Here is a 17,479-nt window from a genome sequence, read left to right as displayed (position 1 = left end):
CTTGAATATTTAACCAAACTCTGCAATTTCCTACTCAGTGGCCAGCTAAATCCAGCAGTTTCCCCGTATATTTACGGAGCGTCGCTGTGCGCGCTGTCAAAAAAAGATGGTGGCTTAAGGCCTATCGCTATTGGCAGCGTATTTCGCCGCCTGACTGCCAAGTTAGGTTGTCGAGCTGTGCGTGACGAAATGGCGTCTTACTTGCAGCCTTACCAATTAGGTTTCGGCACGAAACTTGGCTGTGAAGCTGCTATTCACGCCACTCGAGCCTTCGTTCTCGACCCTAAAAACGCAGACTCCGTTATCATTAAGATAGATTTAAAAAATGCGTTTAATTCCGTAGAGCGGGACGTACTCTTATCTGAAGTTAGGGAGAAAATACCAATACTGTACCCCTTTCTTCACCAAGTTTACTCATCTCCGTCTAAACTTTTTTTCAATGAGTCCCTCATCCAGTCTCAGGTGGGGGCTCAGCAGGGGGATCCGCTTGGCCCCCTGATCTTTAGCCTCGCCATCCAAAAAGCAATATCCGGTCCTCAATCTCCACTAAACGTTTGGTATTTAGATGATGGCACTCTTGGTGGTAAGCCTGAAGAAGTATACCAAGACTTGGTCACACTCCTCCCACTCCTCCATAATCTGGGCCTCGAAGTCAACACCAACAAATGTGAATTCTTCCCCTGCAGCGCCAATTCACATTCCTCATTACCTTCGTTTAGCACCCTACTACCTGGTCTCAAAGAGCTGTCCAGTCAAAACTTTCACCTCTTGGGTTCCCCTATATTTCCCGATGCTGTTCCTGGAGCTTTTAAGACAAGAGAACAACTTCTCTTATTAGCAAGAGAAAGGCTTAGAAAGCTCTCGGCACATGTAGCTCTGACTTTGCTAAGATCCTGCTTCGCCGTCCCCAGAATCACCTACTTCCTACGCACAGTGCCTACTTGGCTACACCCCACACACATGGACTCATTCGACCTGGCACTAAAAGAATCTGCTGAGTGTCTTTTAAATGTATCCCTCAACCATGACCAGTGGGACCAGGCCTCTTTACCTATTCGCAATGGCGGTCTGGGTATACGACGCTCACGAGATGTAAGCCTTCCGGCCTTCCTTGCGTCGGCGGCCGGGGTTGTGGACCTTGTCACTAAAATTTTACCTTTAGATGGTGCCAAGGCCACAATACCCTATGCCGCCGAGGCTTTGTCGGCTTGGAAGACTCTGAACTCTGATGCGCCAGTACCAGACAAACCTTACCGCCAGCGTTTATGGGATGACGTCGTGGTAAAGAGACTACTCGACAGTCTTATTCATACCGCTGCTGGTTCTGACAGAGCCAGGCTAATCGCTGCCTCCAGGCCTGAATCTGGAGCCTGGCTACACGCTCTTCCCTCCCCAAACTTAGGCACCTTACTAGACAGCGACTCGATGCGTGTGGCCGTTGCTCTCCGCTTAGGTTGTGACGTATGCCAACCACACCAATGCATCTGCGGTTCCACTGTGGAGAGCAACGGTCACCATGCCTTGAGCTGCTGCCGTTGCGCTGGGAGGTTCCCACGGCACCATGCTCTTAATGACATTATTAGAAGAGCCTTAGTGTTAGCTAATGTCCCATGCATGCTTGAGCCGCCAGGTCTCAGCCGATCGGACGGCAAAAGGCCTGACGGCTTGACCCTGGTGCCGTGGGAAAGAGGTAAGTGCTTATTATGGGACGCCACGTGCGTCAGTACTTTCGCCGCCTCGCATCTTAGCCGCACAATACGGTCGGCAGGAGCGGCTGCTGAGCACGCGGCGTCCCTTAAAAAAGCTAAATACTCGGCGCTAAGCGGGTACTTATTCGTCCCCCTCGCTGTCGAGACCTCAGGCTGCTGGTGCGCTGAGGGTATGTCCTTCCTCCGGGAGCTGGGTCGTCGCCTGCTAGAAAGAGGCCTTGACCCCCGCTCCGGGTTTTTCCTGATGCAAAGGCTGTCCATCGCAGTCCAACGCGGCAACGCAGCGAGCGTGATGGGCACCTTTGCGTCGGGGGCAGCCCGGGACGGGCTTCAGTAGGCAATTTTTTATACTTATTTAGTTTATATTTAAGTTTAGTTTTTAATTAGTTTTATGTTTAGTTTATGTATTATTTTAATTATGAAATAAATATATTTTTATATCAAAGCTATATATTATATTATATAAACACATACACATGTATAATATTGATTAGATTCTATTTTTTTTTTAAGATAATTATTCAAATTGTAGGAAGCATTTCATAATTCACTATCACTATTTTATTATCAAGGACCGTTACAATGGTAAGGATATTTAATATCAAAACTTTTCTCTAGGTTGCTTTTAGAGGTAGATCAAATACTGTTTCTTAATAGCGAATATTACGCGAAACTCTGCGTAGGGGGCACCACTACCACAATCCATCACAATTTAAGGGTTTACCACGAAACAAGAAAATCAAAATTACGTTATCTAACTTCTCTATCACTCTTGCATATTCGAGTAATAAAGAGGCAGATAACTAAATTTTGTTTTTTGCGTTTCCCGGTAGGCCCTTTGTAAACAAACCGACTTGATGCATCAACGTCTTATTTAATTATCTTTAAAAACTTGTCAAAAAACAGTTTAAGGCACAGTATGAATAAATTACTCTATGGATGTCTATGGTTTACGATATGCGCTAGTGCTGCACTCTGGCGGCAGAACATTGCAGTAATACCCCCTATTTACAGAAGCTTTTGTTATTTCTATTTCAGGAAGACTATCGCATGACACAAAAACCACAAAAGATGATCACGCGGGCTTTGCTACAGTCGAGGAGTCCGATGTTGGAAAAGTTAAAAACAAAACCGGTAAGAATGTATCTTAGGGTGGTATTCCACCTATCCAATTTCTTTGTCCAGTGTGTATTGCGTCTCACATTTTGTTTAATGAGAGAGTGAGACGCAATGACATTGGACAGGTGGAATACCACCCTTAGTAAGACCAATCATACAAAACAACTGAGCAATAAAAAGATCTTATAGAGATAAATTTTATTTCTGTGGAGATTCACCTACTGAAACATATACCTAGTGCATCCAGTTATGAGCTGTTACTTAAGTTTCACAGTAATACATTATGATAATAACTGCATGTTATATTTCTTGTACCTTCTGAATGAACCCTCATGATTAATAAAGGTCGAGTGATAATCACTAGATAGTAGATAGTCTAAGTTTGGAGCTTTACCTGCATGCTTGTGTTTATCGCATCTCTAACAGTCACGCTTACATAGAAGTTGAGTCATACCATACACATTTTCTTTCGGATCTCTTCATCTTGTGGAAAATTATCTTCTCGCTACACTTGCACAGGCTAACCAAGCAAGAAAAATATACTTACATTACGTAATACAAAAATTTTTGAATGTAAATTCTTGTTTTCCAGTGTGGTCCGATATGGACTTGGTGGCCCAGGCGGTGATCTTCCTCTTCGCTGGTTACGACACGGTTTCCACGACCATGTCGTTCCTCCTCTACGAGCTGGCCGTCAACCCTGACTGTCAGGAGAAGCTGCTGCAGGAGATCCAGGAGAATGAGGAGAAGAACAATGGGAAGTTTGACTATAATTCGGTGCAGCATATGACGTATTTGGATATGGTCATATCAGGTGAGATTTTATTATACACGGTAGCTAAAAAATAACTGCATTCCCGTTGCCAGGGAGCTTTTTAGATTATACTGAGTAACTTTTACAATGGGACCAACCCCGAAATTGCGAAAAAAAAAATTTACCCTCCCATAGAAAATGGACCAGCCAAAATGTATGAAACAGACAATTTTTTTTCGCGATTTCGGAGTTGATCCCATAGTAAAAGTTGCTCAGTATAATCCCAAAATCTCCCTGGCAACGGGAATGTAGTTATTTTTAGCCACCCTGTATATTTTTAATCTGTATGCAACGCATGTGTTAAATAAAACACATTCGCGCTCAGTTGAGCTCCAAGCAAAGCAGCAACGAGCTCTAACCTAGAAACTGTAGCTTTCTTTATAGGTACTAGTTACTCTAGACAAAGCGCAGGGTGGTAATAGTCTCCAAATTCTTCCACTCTCTTGCCAGGGGAGGGGAAAGGAGCGGCGAGTCCCACACACCGTGCATAAACGCATTCCCACTCCGTCAAAAAAAAGGGTGGTAATAGTCTAAATTGGTAACGCAAATATAGGTATTGTAGGTTAAAAATAAGTAAAAATCTTGTAATCTATAGTATTTAGGCACTGAAATTAAATAAAGTTGGCAACCAAATTATACGAGTAGTTCTAATTACGAGGTACAACAAATTTTAAGAAGAAGAAGTGTATTTAGTTTATTTATTACTCTTTAAGATCACGTAGGATTTCAAATCTACGCTCTATATAAGGTGGTGGTATTAGTGCTCGACATGCTAATGCTCAATAAATGACAATCAATGACTTAAGATTCAAGATGACATGTACTGGGACCACGTCGAGCACCAGTTCCACCACCTTAGTGGTTGGTAGTTTAATACTTAATAAACCTACCTACAATTTCCTTTGTTTTCAGAGGTTCTTCGTAAATGGCCAGGAGCTCCAGTAGTGGACCGGGTCTGTGTCAAAGACTACAACCTGGGCAAACCCAACGACAAAGCTACCAAAGATGTCATCGTAAGTGTTTAAGTGAAGCTTGACTCCTAACATCTTTTTCAATCTAGAAAGGAAGTCAGGGAAGCCAAGGAGAGCGTACGTGCATCAAGTAAAAGAAATATTACTGAATTGTATTGAATTGAAAATATTTATTTCAGATTTGCGTCCACTAACTAACGTGGAAATTGCTGTATTGAAAAATTCCAGCACTAAAGTGAAACAAATGATGATTATGTAAAACTAACTGTTCTTAAATAATTTTAACAAGGAACCTATTACCACTGAAGACCGTTGTAAAAAATATTTGAAAATAGATCGTAGTTCTATAGGTAGCACCCGTGGGGTCCCCGCTCGGGTCGCCACTTTGGTAAAACATAAACATAATTTAAATTTAAAAACACGTATTTCATGGTTACATTCATATAAAACAAAGACTTAAAAATAGTGATGGTTTACATGTGCCTGAACTAGGATTCGCTGTGTTTCAGGCGTACCTTTGGAGAGTAAACTTAGACTAATTTATGCCGTATTAACAACTAGTGCTTATACCTACAGTTGTGATATCGCAATACTACATTCTTATCCTACGGCGATACAGTATGCATTATCGTAACTACATAGATCAGCGCGTGCGCTAACATAAATAAATCTAGGTAAGCCGGATTTAAATTACGAAATTAGTGGCGTGAAATTAATTTCATGACATTTTTACCAACATTTTCACGTGTTATTTAATATTTTCGTAATGCATACATTAATTCTATGAAAGCAAATCAATTTCGTGCCCTGCGGGATTTTTTTGGTGAAATCAGTGTCATGCAAAAAATTTCGTAGTGAAAACGCGACGTTTAAAGGAAAACTAGTGTCGCGAAAGTGCCCGCGCTGTCCGGACTTTTAGTTTTGATTCTGATGGGGCCACGGTCACGGTGCGATACTGTGAATTTCACGTCACTAGTTAGGTATTTCACGAAATTACTTTCGCGCTTATCGAAACTACTTTCGTGAAACTGATTCCAACATGCATGACACTAATGTCGTAATGTAAATCCCGCTTATCGTCACGCGCTGATAAAATTCTGCTGACCGGCACACGTCATATGTTTATAAATGCCATTGCGTGGTAGTCATATAAACCCGTAGTAACAGGTGAATGCCCGATTTTCTGCATATCCTGAGATGACTCTTAAATTCTGCTTGTTCTGAGAAGACTTTATGAATATTTCTTCTTCTTCAGCTTCGCAAAGGAGAAGCAGTACAGATACCGATGTGGGCGTACCATCGCGACCCCAAATACTTCCCTGACCCTGAAAAGTTTGACCCTGAGCGCTTCTCCGAAGAGAACAAGCACATGATTGACCCTTTTGTCTACATGCCCTTCGGATTGGGGCCCAGGAACTGCATTGGTGAGTATGAAAGGATGGTGTATTCATTTACCTTGCAGTTTTAATCAAAAAATTACAGTTTAATCTTTGAACTAAAATATGTCTTATCAGCACTGCACAATATTTTCTACCCTGTCCAAACCCAGCATACATACATATTATAGTCTTAGTAGTAATAATAGTGTAATTTTGGATACTTACCCACTGTTTTCAGCATCAATCAAAACTTTGTCGCATACTGTGGAGTTTACCTTTAAGGGCCACTTGCACCATTCCACTAACCCGGGGTTAACCGGTTAAACCTGGAGTTACCATGGTTACCAGTACAATTTGACACTGGGTTACCGGTTTAACCGTTTAACCCCGGGTTAGTGGGATGGTGCAAGTGGCGCTAAGTGATTATTACACTACTCAATAAGGATAATATATGTATTTAATTTAGTAAACCTTAATTAATAAAATAAAAAATAATACCTGTACAACCACGTCAAAAACAAACTATAGGCCAAGTGATTTTTTTTTTCTAACTAATGTTCTATGAAAATATAACATTATAAGTGGCGCTTTCACGTTTCACTTAAAAGTCTGTGCAGAATCAGCTTAGGACTCTCCTTCTGAATACAACTACTTATTAAAGAACTAACATGATTATGTCAGGCGTTGATTTATTTTTTAAACCGGAACAAAATGTCTGTGTCAAACCAACATTATATTTAGTGCCATATCTTTACCCTGGGGCCCATTTCTCGAACGGTATTAGATTAATAATATTAGTCCACGAACTGTCAAACCGGTATGGGTTACCATGGCAACACACTAATACTATTAGACTAATACCGTTCGAGAAATAGGCCCCTGGACTTAAATTTTACCCCTAACATATTTTTTTTCCACCAGGATCAAGATTTGCCCTCTGCGAGGTAAAGGTGATGGCGTATCAACTGTTACTTCACATGGAGGTGACGCCCTGCGAAAAGAGTATAATCCCGATCTCTATGAATATCAAAGATGGCTTCCGCATGTCGGTGACTGGAGGCAACTGGCTTAGGTTTAGGCCTCGCAAGAATTGAGCGCTTTAACATACTGTAGGCCTAGCCTAGGAGCGGCGCGGCAGTATCTGGCCCGTGAGATAGACTACCCGTCCCTCTCTAATTAGTACAGTGAGAAAATAATGGGTATAGTCAGACCGTGAAAAGTCTGCAGCGGATTTGATAGCCCACGCAGTGCAAGTGTCATTTTAAACGTCAAACTTCTATGAAATTATGACGTATGAATAACACTTACACTGCGTGGGCTATCAAATCCGCTGCAGACTTTTATTGGTGCGACTATAGTAAATTTCACGGGCAAGATACTGTCGCGAGATTGATAGAAAATATAGATGAGATGACTAAGACTCACAAAGTACATATAGTTATTTGTACAACAAGAGATCAAAGTTTGATATTTCTTCGAGTGCTTATTTGGAGTCCCGTGCAAGCGAAAGATTCTATAATAGATTCACGAGCGTAGCGAGTGAATCTAATTTAGAATCTTGAGCGTAGTAAGGGATTCAAAAGCGCACGAGATGTAAATAACTTTGATCTCGTGTAGTACACAAAATTTTTCACCCTAAGCAGTGAGAACATACCTAGAGGGACAGAGATAATAGAACCCAAGTATATCGAACTTGTATTAGACCCCGCATGTTGAAATGACATTTGACTATAAAGGTCACTTGAATGTCATTTTGTCTCACTCAGTGAGCAAAATCGCATTTTGCTCACTGAGTGAGACAAAACGACTCAGTGAGCAAAATCGCATTTTGCTCACTGTTTTTAAGAAGCAAAGTACCCTTGTTCGAGCTGCTGAGGTGAAAAAGTATTTTTCACATAGCTTGCGTACGGTGTCAACTATTGTCTAAATACAATTTAAGTATGTGTTTTAGGGTTATAAATTGTATGTATATGACAGCTGTCACCGTACTAAAGCTTAGTAAGAAAGACTATAAGGATGTTGACTGTATTTAATAATAGGTACATTACAATAGAAGTGCGAAAAGCAGAAAATGCGCAACGAGTGGCGATTTAATAAAAAAATACAACTGAAGGGAGTAGTGTTTCATATTAATTCCCTAGTGACAATTCGTTTTGACAGTTCGAAAAAGAAACTGATTTGACTAAAGTAATTTTTTTTATTCGGTAGACTAAAATGACATTTCATACTATGAAATGTTATTTTATGTTCATACTAGGAAATGTCATTTTAGTCTACCGAATAAAAAAAAATACTTTAGTAGTATTATTTATTTCGAAATAGTATGGAACGCTCATTTGTTTCTTGCACAGAAAATGTGTGGTGTAGTACTTTATTGTTGGAATGAATAGACTGTATAGTATATTATTGTGAGTTTGAGAGCTAAAGTAGATGGTGCCGTAACAGCACCGTAAACATATTTTGCTCTAATTTATTAGTGAAGAAAGTGAAATAATAACGGGAGACTTACTGTTTTGCATAAAATTATGATAGTCTTTTCTTTAATGACTCATGTGTATGTGATATTTAGGTAAGAAAAGCTGATCATTGTTTATTTTCTACTATACATAATTTTAGTATGTAACATGTGACTTAACTGGAATGGCATTTGCAGAATATTTATTTTAATGGCCCTAAGACAATTTTGATATTTCCAAAGTTTACTAAATGGCTTACATATAGGTACATTTGACTAGGATTTAAGCAAGTCTTAAATAATAATTGAATTGGTATTGAATAATAAAAAAAATATATATAAAAAATTTATAACTTTTAGAAAGTGGGTAGTGACCCTGCCTGTAAAGCCGATGGTCCCGGGTTCGAACCCTGGTAAGGGCATTTATTTGTATGATGATACAGATATTTATTCCTGAGTCATGGTTGTTTTCTATGCATTTAAGTATTTATATATTATATATATCGTTGTCTGAGTACCCACAACACAAGCTTTCTTGAGCTTACCGTGGGGCTTAGTCAATTTGCGTAAAAATGTCCTATAATATTTATTTATTTAGAAAGTATGACTTTTAGTTTGTATAAGATAACGTATGCACGTAACTAAAAATGTATGTAGGTACCTAAGTCTGAAATAAACGAAGTTCTTTATATTTTATTTTTATTTCTTTTATTTTGGTTAACTACATACGTATAAGTAGCGATTTTGCCACACATGGCCTTCGCCCTTCAATGCATACACCTATTAGCTGGTTTGTTAGTGCACACCGTTGTATGGGTACCTTGCACTTTGAGACTATGCGCTGAAACTTGGCACAGTTGATTGTTAGCTGGTCTTGAGCAGATACAGCCCGGGAGACGTCGAGAGCCACCTCTCATTTAGTGGGGGGAGGGGGGAAATTCGACGCTGCGGCGTTTCACTTGGAGCAACATTTCTCTAAAACTATACCTATTAGGGCATGTAATATATCATTTTCGGATAACTTAAGGATGAGGAATCTATTTTTAGAACAAAAACAATGCACTTTCTACCTACCGTTTACGAGTTATTTTATTGTTGAACAAATTATAAGTAACTTTCCCACCTTAATATTATTTTTATGTCCCATTTATCAACAGGTTTTGTATAATAAACTATATATTTTTTAAACGTAATAAGTGTAGCTTTACGATTGTATTTTTTGTATTCAGATTCCTGCTACACTTAAAAAAAATGGTGATTATAAAAAAAAAACAAAAATACGTTTTTTAGTCTTTTCTACTTTATTCTTTTTTTTGTTAGAAAGTGCATTGTTTTTGTTCTAAAAATAGATTCCTCATCCTCAATTTATCCGAAAAAGATATATTACATGCCCTAATAGGTATCGTTTTAGAGAAATGTTGCTCCAAGTGAAGCGCCGCAGCGTCGAACTTCTCCCCCTCCCCCCCACTAAATGAGAGGTGGCTCTCGACGGCTCCCGGTCTGTATCTGTCGATCAACTAAGAATCAACTGTGCCAAGTATCAGCGCATAGTCACAAAATGCAAGGTGTCGTGCACTAACAAACCAGCTATATCGGAATTTAATCCAGTGAAATTGTAGAATTTTGTAACGTGGCTCTTCTGCGTCAAATCCGGTAGTTCTGATTTTTTGCGGACTTATTTATGATGTTGGCCCAATGAATAATCCAAGTTTGTGACCTTGAGCCCCGAACGCAACTTTGTCAAAAATCGAAAAACCTGCGAAAATGTTTTTATTTAGTTTTGGGCGATTCTAACCCTAAAGGAGTAGTTTTTGATAGTACCTTCCTTAAACGTTTTTAAAGAAGACTAAATTTGCTACAATACGAGATTAGAACTGTCTCTGTAGATTGAATAGTTTCCGAGATAAAGGCTTCCAAAATATTGATTTTTTTGAAATTGAGCTCGTAAGCTAAGTGAGTGCAGTGAGTATGCATTTTTGACTCAGGCGATGCCGCTTGGCACAATTATTCCTAAGGTCAAACAAAGCTGATTTGGCCCAGTAGCTACGAGAACGTACCGTGCATACCCCCCAAAAAGGGAGGGGAAAGGTCGGATCCCCAGGTCCAATCTTTGCTATATTTCTTCCTACTCGTAGGAGCTAGGGCACCTTATATATCATTTTCATATAATTTTGGGATAAAAACATTATATTCATACTTTTAAAACGCCAAGTTAAGTGTTTTTTTTTAAGATTTTTAACTTTTGACTTTGGCCATAATTACATTTTTATGGAAATCGTCACTCAATCCGCTTCATATATTTACAAAAAATGTATGAATGCCTGCTTTGAAGTGATACTTTATAGAATAAGGAAGCCCTAAATTATATGAAAATCATATATAACTTGCCCTAGTTGCTAAGAGCAGGAAGAAATATAGCTTAGATTGGACCTGGGGATCCGACCCTTTCCCCTCCCTTTTTGGGGGGTAGCCACGGTACGATATCGTGGCTACCGCGCCAAATCAGCTATGTTTGACCTTAGGAACAATCGCGCCAAGCGACATCGCCTGAGTCAAAAGTGCATACTCACTGCACTCACTTAGCTTACGAGCTAAATTTAAAAAAAAAAACAAAATTATGAAAGCTTTTATATCGGAAACTATCTGGGGGCACGGCAGTGCCCCCGCCAAGTCGAGCGCGAAGCAAACACTGCCGTGTACCATCCTTTACTGGAACCATTTCGCCGCATTTTCAGGCCCCCATTTGAGAACCGCTGGATAAGACCAGAACGCAGAAATTTTGGTCATCCAGTAAGCTACAATCACATACTTAAAATCCAAAATTTCAAGTCTGTAGGTCATTTAGTTCCGAAGTTAAGCGAAAGCAAAGTTTCGCATTTACGACACTCACTCACTCACTCATGATCATCAGAATAGAACTAGTAGTTCCCATAAACTCAGAGAGCTGAAATTTGGTACAGAGTTAGGGTTTAATGGCCACATAAAGGGAAAACCTAAAAATATTGCAATATCAGTCACGTTTTAAAGATCTAAGAACTGCATAAGTAAGTTTGGAATCCCATATAAATATATGATATTACAAAGTTACTGTTGCAGTTCTTACAAATAGTAGGTAAAGTAAAGGTACACTACGATGTACGATGTGAGTATGAATGAAGATATGTTTAGTTATGTTATGATATGTGTATACATAGTATGGGTATGAGTACCCGAAGAAAAGGTCGCCGGAAGACGCTGGATGCGGGTCGCTTCCAACCGGCACGTATGGAGGTCCAAGGGAGAGGCCTATGTTCAGCAGTGGACGTCTTATGGCTGAGATGATGATGATGATGATGATGACCCGAAAAGAAGGACTGCCTACAAAAAGAGATGAGATCCCATCAAAAACATTATATGTAAAAAGGTGCAAGTCTCGCAACGCTTTTACTACAAAAAAGTTTTGAGATATAATGTGAAACCAAGTCGGTTATTTTAATCAGTGCCAGGGGGTGTTAAAACCGTATCAATAAGATATCTTTAATTTGTAATACATATAATGACTTGGCAATCGCACATAATGCTTTACTCGTACCGTACTCGTAAATATGTGTAATGCTCAAACTGCAATTAGCGCTAGCGTTATGTTCAATTAGAATTATTTTTAATAGGTAACGATGATCCTTTTGTGTCATTATGCAGCCGTGCGATGGCCAAGTCATTATACGTATTACAAATTAAAGATATCTTATTGATACGGTTTTAACACCCCCTGGCACTGATTAAAATAACAGACTTGGTTTCACATTACATCTCAAAACTTTTTTGTAGTAAAAGCGTTGCGAGACTTGCACCTTTTCAAATTACCAACCAATCTAACCCTATCCCGCACCTTCAAAATACAAATAATAATAATAACCATATAAATAATACATACGAATTAACTCCCCAATTCAATCAAAACAAATTTAATAACAATATCAACAACAATAGGAATTCACGATACAACCCGTACACTAACAACACAAGAAATCATCATCACCAAATTACCCCATTCTCCTCTCAAAACCATGAGGGAGGGCTAGCCGAGGACCTGCGGCTGGTCTTTGAACTCGCCAATACGATCGATATTCCGAGGCGCATCCTCTCCCATGGAGAAATTCCAAGTTATGGCTAAACATGCCCTCCTTATCAAAGCAACAATAAAAAACTTTAATATTAATAAATAATGGACCAGAGACAACCACGGCGCAAACCAAATTCACTCACACTAGCTTTTTTTAATGCAAACAGCATCAATGGTAAAAGAGACGAAATAGCATTATTCTTACGAAATCACGACATAGACATACTTCTAGTTCAGGAAAGTTTCCTGAAATCAAACCGCCGAGACCCTAAAATAGCTAACTATTCCATTATTCGAAACGATAGAGCCACAGGTGAAAAAGGAGGTACCCTAATTTACCACAAACGATCTCTTCACATCTCCCCTATCACCTTACCAAAACTAGAACAAATTGAGGTATCTGGGTGTAGAATTGCCCTTGCAGGCCACAAACCAATAACCCTTTTCTCTCTATACCTCCCTCCCAACAATAGAATAACTTTTGAGGATTTAAATGCGCTTTTCAAATCTGACGACTCTGTTATATTAGCCGGCGACCTAAATTCCAAACACACCTTATGGAATTGCAATATAAGTAACAATAACGGCCGGCGGCTCCATACCCACACTCAAAAGTTGGAGGTGGATATTATAGCTCCACTTGAGCCAACCCATTTCCCCACAACGATAAACCACAGACCAGATATCCTAGATATTGCAATTTTTAAGGGCGTTTCTCTAAAATTAAGATCGATCTCCGTCATACACGAACTTACCTCAGACCACCGACCTGTAATAGTAGCGCTTGGACCAGACCCTACTTATACCCCTCCCCCAAAAACCATTACAGACTGGATCAGAGTCAGTAAAGAACTCGAAAAGGAAGACTGCCCCTTATACAAAATTGGAAAAGAAGGACTAAACAACACACAACAAATCGATACTGCGATCGATTCTCTCACAGACGGACTTAAAAACATCATTAATGAATGCTCTAGGCAGGTGCCTTCGGAGGATGACCACCGTTGGCGCCTTCCTGAGCATCTAGTCGAACTGGTGAGGGAAAAGAACGCAGCCGTACGAGCCTATGACTCATACCCCTCCCCTGATAACAAAAATAAACTCAACAAACTGGTCAAAAACCTAAACGTAAAACTAATTTCTGGCGAAACAACCGATGGACTGGCACTCTAAAAGAAATCACTCCTAATCATACAGCCTTCTGGAAAATCACTCGCTCCCTAAAAATAGACAAAGTAACAGCCATTCCACCACTCAATAGAGGGCCGGGCTTACCTCAGGCCTTCGAGGACCACGAAAAAGCAGAATGTTTAGCCGAAAGTTTGGAGTCCCAATGTTCCCCTAGCACTCAACCCACTGATCCTGAACATCTTCAACTAGTCTCTGATTTCATCGACGAAAAACAATCTGAACCACTAGACCAACCTCCCCTCCCTATAATAACATCCATAGAACTAAAAACACAAATCAAAAATCTTAAAATTAAAAAAGCCCCTGGCTCCGATGGCATTTCCAACAAAATTATTAAAAACCTACCAGACCCTATCATTTCACTCCTAATATTTAACATGTCTCTGGCACTCTGCCACTTCCCAGCTCGCTGGAAGCAGGCGGATGTCATTGGCATCCCAAAACCCGGTAAACCCGGTTCAATTCGGACCTGAAAGTTATCGCCCCATCAGCTTGCTCCAAACCTTGGGCAAATTATACGAGCGACTCATCCTCACCCGTCTCCAAAACCATCTGTCTGACCACGGAGTGATCATCCCTGAACAATTTGGGTTCAGGGCTGATCACTCCTGTGTGAACCAAATTCATAGACTAACTGAACATATTATTTTTTGGATGACCGGCTGGGGCCGCACCATATCAACTGGTGCCATATTTTTCGACATTAGTAAAGCGTTCGATAAGGTATGGCATCAGGGACTAATTTATAAACTTCACAAAATAGGACTCAATAACAGACTGACAAGACTACTTACAAACTTCCTTAGCAACAGATCCTTTAAATATAAAGTTGAAAATTCCAGATCCACTTCACATCCAATAAGAGCAGGCGTCCCCCAGGGCTCCTGTCTCTCTCCTACCCTTTTTTCAATCTACATTAATGACATTCCAGGGCTCCCCCAAACCAACTATGCTTTATTCGCTGACGACACAGCAATTTTCGCGACCTCCCCACGTCCCGGGACGATTTTCCGCCTTCTGCAGGCTGCATCCGATGCCCTTGGGCATTGGTGTAGGCTGTGGAGAGTGGAATTGAATCCCGAAAAAAGTGTGGGTGTTGTCTTCTCCCGTACATCCACCTATTCAAAATTATTATCATCGATTCCCAATATCACACTATGTGGGCAACCCATTCCATGGCAACCAGACGCTAAATACTTAGGAGTCATTTTAGACAAAAGATTAAATTTTCAAAAACACATCAGAACCGTTAGAAACCGAGCTTCCTTCTACTTAAGTCGCCTACACCATTTACTAACTAAAAACAGCGGAATGTCAATTAAAAATAAATTACATATACAGGGTGGAAAGGCACGACGATCCTTCCCGGAAGTATTAGGTCGTTTAAGTGATACAGAGACTATTGGTAATGGTAAGAATCGTTAATTGAGTAAAAAATAAAAATTGCAAAAATACTACTTTTTAACTGTGGTGATAACCCTATAGCATGTGCACATGACGGCTAGATTAAGGATCTCCGTCGGGAAAGCTCGGGACTTTACACTTTTTTCCGATCGTTGACAGTATCGCAATGATGTATGAATGACGCATAAATGTCAAATAAATCAAATGCATGCAAAAATATTACAAACAATTTTATTACTTTCTTAGATAATTACTTTTTTCCAATATTTAATACTATCTTCTTTTCACATACGGTGTTCAAATGTACCTCCGTGTATTACAACGCCGCCGCAGCCCGTACCCGAGTATGTCGATGCACATGCGATATAGTGTATGCTCTTCGTCATTTATCCTCCGCAGAAAGCACCAATTAGCCTTTGTCTCATTTCGTCCGCAGTTTCACATTCCGTTTGGTTTGGTACACCATATCTTCGAGCAACACCGGCTTCCGACACATCGGAAGGGAGGGGCCCAAGCGATATCTCACCGTACAAATCTTTCTGCCATTTTTCGCGGGGGGAAAGGTGCACACAGTCGCACTTCTCACACACTTACATACAAAATCCAATCTGTAATGACGACACAAATACATAGAAAATGACACACGTCAAAGACAAATCTTGCAAACCTCGATCTCTTTTTGTGTACGGACGAGTGACAAGTGTCACAACACGCACACTAATACATTTTCGTTGAAGTATGTTATTGTATTCTGAGAGATGAGAAGTCGGATTTGTCGCTCGACCGATCCGCAATTTGTACTGAGCGAGCAAAATCGATAAATCCAACAATTACATGAGACTAAAATATAATAATTGTGTTTGAATGTAATTAAACGTATGATATGTAAAAAAAATATTACATGTAAAATGTAACACTTTCTTTTTGTAAATTTAATGTCCCCGACCTTTTTTTATAACAAAAAACCGAGCAAACAGGCATTTTTGTGCAGCAGTGTCCACGCGCGCGTCTGGACTCGGTCTAGTGAAAAATCCAAGTGCAACTAGTTTTATTACCCGCGCTAGATTAGATTGACGCGCTAATCTTGTACCTCGGCAGAGGGCAAAATAGTGTGAATGCCGCCCCCCTTCCGTGTTGCTCGAAGCACCATATCTTTTACACAGCCCCACAAATTTAAATAGCCACGAGCATCTAACATTTTTATTTGAAGAATATGACATTCAATAAGTATAGTTCAATGAAAATTTAATTTCAAACATCAGACGTCTTGTCTATTTCCTACCACGCAAGAAGGTTTGTTAGTTTGGTATTGAAGAAGTATTTATTCTTGATTTATTCTTAGTATTTAATTTTTGCAAGTTCATTTGGTGCAACTAACACAACCTACTTGTTATTTTTAATTATTTTAGATAGTTTCCAATTATTCGAAAATAATTTTGTGAAACGTGTTAAGAAACTAAAACCTTTTTATCAGTCAAGGAAACCAGAGATATTTATAAGACGATTGCGTACTTTTGAGTGGTTGTCAATGTCACCATTTGAACTGTCGTTGTAAACAATGTTGTGGTTAGTATTATTAATATTAAGGAATAACATAACTATTTCATTCAAGTATTGAACAAGTGGAACCACTAAGAAAGCGAAAATCCTGCAATGATTCTTACCGTGCTGTAAGCAGACCTAAAAATGGTTAGATGGCAACAAATTAGCATAATTTCCTGTCGAATACTGATTGTTTACAAGTAAGTTCATTGACCCTGTCACCTGTTAGGGTTAGAACAAAGTAGTTTTTTGCGTGGATGTTTAAAAGGTCATAATTTAGAAACGGTTGCCCATATTAACATAGTTTCTATGGAGAAAATATAGAGCTTAGGCTAAACTATCTCCCATTTCCGGAAAGGATCGTCGTGCCTTTCCACCCTGTATAACACTACGAATGGGATTTCGTACCTATCTATATTAACGTGTTGGGCCGGGGCCGGGCCAGAGTTCCGGCGCTTCGTTTTCTATAGAAATTACCACATGATCGCCGATCAGCCGTCATAGAAAATGACATGTCGGACGCGTCCGTCCGGCCCCGGCCCGATCCAGCCTGAGTCATCCTTTAAAGACAAGAATACGTGATATACGACATATATGATAATATATACATATAGGTAATATAAAAAAATACGTTAGTTAAACCGTAAAATTAGTTTTATGATACACGACATATTTAACCATTAAACTCCTGTGATACTCAAATATATTAAAATATTTTTTTTTATTCGTGTACACGCCGCGCGTCTCGGTGCTGCAGTCCGTGCTCCTCTTGAGGATCCTCAAAATTTATTGA

General features: G+C 39.7%; 1 protein-coding gene across 1 annotated transcript in view; it reads left to right on the top strand.

Moving 5' to 3' along the window:
• Positions 1–17,479, top strand: part of LOC134791627 (uncharacterized) — an 85,491-nt gene that overhangs the window by 8,187 nt on the left and 59,825 nt on the right. The window lies entirely within an intron of this gene.

Source organism: Cydia splendana, chromosome 6 (genome assembly GCF_910591565.1).
Source record: "Cydia splendana chromosome 6, ilCydSple1.2, whole genome shotgun sequence".
Taxonomy (NCBI): Eukaryota; Metazoa; Arthropoda; class Insecta; order Lepidoptera; family Tortricidae; genus Cydia; species Cydia splendana.
This window is presented reverse-complemented; position numbering and strand designations above follow the sequence as displayed.